Genomic DNA, 6,374 nt, shown 5'->3' with positions numbered 1-6,374 from the left:
TTTGCATAACATATAAGCATTTTGGTGATGATTATTGATTTGTTGTGGTTTGAATATTGTCCTCTGCAAAACTGAGAACTCTGCACTTTTAAAAATTATATTTTAACTTAGTTTTTAGAGTTTGTTATTTCGTACTTTTTTTTTTTGTACTAAGATTGAACCCACTGAATTAAATCTTCAACCTTTTTATTTTTTATTTTGAGACAGGGTCTTGCTAAATTGCTAAGACTAGCCTCGAGCTTGCAGTCCTCCTGCCTCAGCCTCCCCAGCTCTGGGATTACAGGCATGCTTCATGACTCCTGGCTATTTAGTACATTTTTGTTTCTTTCCATAGAATTAATTTTGCATTAATTTGTGGGAAGACTTTTCTTGGGAAATTGATTATTTCATTGTTTTCAAGTTCATTAAAGTATTCTTTTAAGCTTGTGTTTATCTCACATAGTTACTTACATTGAGAGTTTAGTAGCAAGGAACAATGGTGCCCACATGTAATCACAGCTGAGGCAGAAGGATGGCAGGTTTGTGGTCAGGTTCAGTAACTTAGTGAAACCCTCTCTCAAAAAGTTTGACAAAAGGCCTGGAGCTATAGCCTAATGGTACAATTCCTGGATTCAGTCCCTAGTACTAGAAAACAGCAATAACAACAACAAAACTCAGAATTTAAACATGTATTTGCATATTAGGGTATTCATGAAAATATGGAAGACATTTTAATGAATATTTGATTACCTCATAACTTTTAACAGTCTTTTAATATACTTATGTGACTGTTTTATGTTAGAATATATTATCTCAGGTGAATAACCAAATTTTTTTGTTACATGAATTTTATGATTACTTGTAATAATACAAAAAAAATTACTAGAGTAGTTCTATAATACAATTTTTTGTAAAGTTGTTTATGAGGATTTTAATAGGCTTTATTAATAATTTTCAGTCTCAATAAATAAGGCATTAATCATATTGTAGCATTTAGGCTGAGGGTACAGCTTAGTGATAGAGCACGTGTTTAGTGTGCACAAGACCCTGGGTTTAATCCTCAGCACCAAAAAATAATAATGGCAGCATTAAAATTTTAATTGGGTAGATTAAAAAAATCTGGAAAAAGTTTGGGTAAGCCACATGTAGTGGCATTCACCTATAGTCCCAACTGTTTGGGAGGCTGAAATAGAAATATAGGGGCCAACTTGGGAAATATTGGCAGAATACTTCTCTTAAAAATGTTTTAAAAAATAAAATAATTTGGGTAAATAGTTTTATGTTAAATTTAATAATTCTTCTTGATAATGTTCAGAAATAAAATTGCTGTGTTTAGCTTTATGCTTAGAAGAAAGTTACATAGAAACACTTAGCATTTATTCTTTTATTAAAAAATAAATATATAGAAAAGACTAAGAATACTACAACATCTAGCTTCTAAATCAACAAAAGTGGGAGGAAAAAAAAAACTCAGACTTTGAATAGCAGCTTTATAAGCCCTATTTAGAAGAATTTTGTTTTCTTGGTAGCAGAACCAAGTGTGGAATTTATGCTTTGTTCATAGCAAAATTGGCACATATCACCCTTATATGCATTCTTAGCTTGCTTTGTGCAGGAAAAGAATTTATAGTTGGAAAGAAATGTACAGAATTATTAATATAAGGCAGATAAAGAAAGCAGTTTTAAGAATAGAATATAAAGTAGAATTTTAAAAATCAGATAACAACTATTAAAAAATACTTGATAGATGTGGTGATAGGATATAATTCAGTGGTAGAGCATGGCACTGGGCTTAATTCCCAGCACACCCCCCTCCCCACAATTATAAAATTTTAATTAGTAGTGAAATAGTCTCATAACATTTTTTATAATATTTTGATGTAGTAACCCATCAATTCATACAGATAAGTGAGCAAATTATTTTTACTTGTTAAACAGTGATAGCAAAAACAGAAGAAACAAGTCCTCAGTTCTTTAGAATAAGAGACCAAGCCAGGCAACAGGGTTTGTACCTGAACCTAGTTACTTGGAAGACTGAGGCAGGAGAACCATTTCAATAGGAGTTTAAGACCAGTCTGGGCAACATAGTGAGAACCTGTATCAAACAGACACACACACACATACACACACACACACACACACACACACACACACAGAATATATCTTTTAAAAATCAAATTTTGTTTTTTAATTTGTGAGAGTAGCCTTCATTATTACTTATAAAAATTAATGAGAAAAGAAAGAAAAAAGAATAGTGTTTATGTTGTGTCTATAAATGAATATTATGTTTTAAAATTTTTACTGGAAAATATATGTAAATTTTATGTTACAATAAATTTTTAGCTTGGTGACTGACATTAATTATATTTAGGTTTCATTTGTTAAATAAAATATTCTTTTTGATTGTTATAGCTTAGAAATTTTATTCTGTAGTGTTTTTTTTTAGTTGTTGATAGACCTTTATTCTATTTTATGTATTTATATGTGATGCTGAGAATCAAACCCAGTGCCTCACACATGCCAGGCAAGTGTGCTAACACTGAGCCCCAGCCCCAGCCCCTATTCTGTAGTTTTATTGGAGACCAACATTATTCTGTTTAGCACATCAAAAGTAAGTGTTGTAATAGTTTCCTTAATCAAAAATGTTTGTTAGTAAAATTTGTTAACATTAGGCATAGTTATATCACATATTTAACTATCAAATATATATAACTAGAAATTTAATATAAATTTTACTTGAGTGTCTTTAAGAAAACAGATTACAACACTTTATGAGAATAAGAAAATTTTTACTGTTAGTATAAAATATTTGTTTAAGTGAAATTTACAAGGAGACAGAATTTATTCTTATAATTATTTTGTAAATTTTGAGTGTTATTAGGGAAATACTATGTTCTGAATGTCACCCAAAATTTGTTTTGAAACTTAATGGCCAATGTAATAGTAGTAAGAAGTAGGGCACTTAGGAGGTGATTTAGTCATGAGAGCAGAGCCCTCATGGATGAGGTCAAGGCCCTTATAAAAGGACTTGAAGGAGTGGATTCACTGCCTTCTGCTTTGTCAGGTGAGGAGGACATAGCAATTTGCCCCGCCTAAGAAAACAACAACACGGCACCTGTGGGAAGCAGAAAGCAACCTTTTCCAGACACCAATCTTGCCAACAACTAGATCTTGGGCTTCCTAGCTTTTAGAACCATAAGAATAGGTTTCTTTTATTTAAAAATCACAGTATGTGGTATTTTGTTATAGTGGCATAACTGGACTAACGTAAGAATCAAGTAGTATGTTTGAATGATCAAACTTTATTTCAATAATGAATGAAGTGGGGGGCTGAGGTTATAGCTCTGTTGTAGAGTACTTGCCTAGCATGTGTAAGGTACTGGGTTTGATCTTCAGCTATAATTAATTAATATATAAATAAATAAATAAAATAAAGATATTGTGACCCCCAAAATAATAATAATTGGAATAGAAACTATCATCTATAAATACATAGTAGATTTTAATAACAAGTAAAATAAAAAATGATTAAAATATTTATTTTTTATACTAATATTTATTTATTTTTTAATTTTATTTTTGATGCTACTGGGGATTGAACCCAGGTCTTTGTGCATGCTAGGCAAATGTTTTACCATTAAGCCACATCCTTAGCCCCTGTATACTGAGTATTTTAATAGCAGTTGAGGTGTATGACATCTTCCTTGAATTTAAAAGGAAGAAAATAATCTATATTTTTATAGATGCCAGTTAAATAAATCATTTAAATGGTTAGGTTGAATATACTTTATAATTCAAATATCTTTAAAATAACCATTACCACAAGTTAATTTTTTCAGATTTAATGTACTTTTTTTCTTTTTGGTAGTGTTACACAGTGTTTATAAAATCTTATATTTAAAATAGAACTTTTCAGGGTATATTCATAAAACTTCACATACTTTATTCAAATAAAGTATTAATGCAAAATTCTCAAAGCTTTTTATTTCTTTTCTTTTTTAAGAAAATATTTTATAGTTATAGATGGATAGCATACTTTTATTTGTTTATTTTTATGTGGTACTAAAGATCAAACCCTGTGCCTCACACATGCTAGGCAAGTACTCTGCCACTGAGCTACAATTGTGCCCTTTTTTCTTTTCTTGTAATGCTAGAGGTCAAATTCATGTCCTTCCACATGCTAGGCAAGCACTCTACCACTGAGGTACACATCCCCAGCCTTCTCAAAGCTTTTTAAAGAAACATTTGACTAAAAGGAATATAGGAATTAGGCATGGTGGCACATGCCTGTAACCTCAGTGACTCAGAAGGCTAAAGCTGGAGGATCACAAGTTTGAAATGGGCAATAAGCAGTCTGGGCAATAAGCAAGTCCCTGTCTCAAAATAAAAATAAGGAAGCGGGGCTGGGGTTGTTGCTCAGTGGTAGAAACGCACGCCTAGCATATGTGAGGCCCTGGGTTTGATCCTCAGCACCCACAAAAATAAATAAAGTAAAGGCATTGTGTCCAACTACAACTAAAAAATAAATATTAAAATAAGTAAATAAATAAAGAAAGAAGGGCTGGGGGTGTAGCTATGGTAGAGTACCCCTGGGTTAAATGTCCAGTACCACCAAAAAAAGAGAAAGAGGTCTGGTAGGGATGTTGTTTAATGTTCAGTTCCCCTAGGTTCAATGCTCAGTACTGCAAAAAAGAAGAAAATAAGTTAATAGGAATCTTTAGGATTACTTATGTTTGTGATTTGAACTGAATTTATAAAAAATTAAAATAAATTTTAAAAAATTCATTACTTTAATTCAGTGGGTAGGACACATATTTTGGAAACCTTATGCCTTCATTAAGTTTGGTTTTGCAGCACTGGAGATTGAATTCAAGGCCTCACATGTTAGGAAAATACTCTACCACATTACTATGTTATGTGGTTCCATAATTTTAACACATACCTTCTATATGTTTGTTTTTGTTTTTTTCTTTTTGTTGTTACTATTATTGTTGCTGTTTTGTACTGGGGATTGAACCCAGGGATGCTGTACCACTGAGTTACAACTCCAACCCTTTTTATTTTATTTTGAGACAGTGTCTTGCTAAACTGCTGAGACTGGCCTCAAACTTGCCATCTTCCAGCTCATTTTTCTGAGTTCTTGGGATCACAGGGCTTCATGGATCTGGTGTTACAGCTAGACCTAGAGAGAGGGGTAGAACTCAGATGGGTGGTAAGAAGTAACATTCTGAGTAACTGATTAGTCAAGGTACAGAGAAAAATATTAGAGACCATGCATCCACTGAAATTTATTGCCTGTTTCATGAATAACATAATTAGAAAATTCAAAGTCTGTTTCTAACTCTAGTCTTTTAATAGAGTGTTGATGTGCTTAGGCCATCTTAAACATTGAGTTGCTATATAGCCTAAAAACCTCAAATGAAAGGGCATCACAATTTTACAAGGGAAGCTAGAGTTGTCCTTAGTTATATGTTATTAGCCCCTATGAGGGTACTGGGTATGATTAACTCCCTTCTATATTCTTTGCTTTGTCACCACATGCTACTTCTAGTATTTGGAATTACCAGAGGGCAGTCCTTACGAGGTATAGGTATTCAGTAAATGTTGACAGAATAAGCAAACATGTTATTGTCTTAGCTGTTTGGCTTTTAGTTGCTTAAAAAGTTAAGTAGTAATTATCTGGTAATACTCCATATCCAATAATATATTCAAGACAAGCAAATACTTTTTTGTTCCTAATAAATCTTCAGTCAAGATACTTTTTTACATCAGAAATGTTTATAGCCATGACAAACATTAAAATTATTACCAGTGCTTTGGATACAATAATGAATAGGTTTTAACTCACAGGAATTACTGAGAAAGAGAAAGAAAACATTGATTCAGAGGATTATTAAGAATGAACTCATTATCATATAAAAATATGATAGGAAGGACTAAACATTCTTTTCTGTGTGTGTGTGTGTGTGTGTGTGTGTTTTGATACCAGAAAATGAACCCAAGGGCACTTAACCACTGCGCCACATTCCCTAGCCCTTTTTATTTTTTATTTTGAGAGGGTCTTGCTAAGTTGCTAAGGCTTGCCTTGAACTTGTTGTGATCCTCCCGGCTCATTCTCCCCGGTCACTAGTATTATAGGCATGCACCACCATGCCGCCACACTCCACTCTAAACTAAACATTCTCAACATATGAAGTAGCAGAAGTTCATATTAAAGTATTTTTATATTGAGAAAAGCAAACTGTAAAACTATGTACTAAATAAATAAGTGGCATTTTCTAGAAAGAGCAAAATAGTCTTATGCATGTGAAGTAGCAGTTAATTTTTAGTAAAAAAAAACAAAAACCAAAAAATATTTTTTTTGTGGTGTTAGGGATTGAACCCAAGGCTTGCAT

Source organism: Urocitellus parryii, chromosome 1, assembly GCF_045843805.1.
Source record: "Urocitellus parryii isolate mUroPar1 chromosome 1, mUroPar1.hap1, whole genome shotgun sequence".
Classification (NCBI taxonomy): domain Eukaryota; kingdom Metazoa; phylum Chordata; class Mammalia; order Rodentia; family Sciuridae; genus Urocitellus; species Urocitellus parryii.
The sequence above is the reverse complement of the archived record's forward strand: the minus strand, read 5'-3'. Positions refer to the sequence as shown.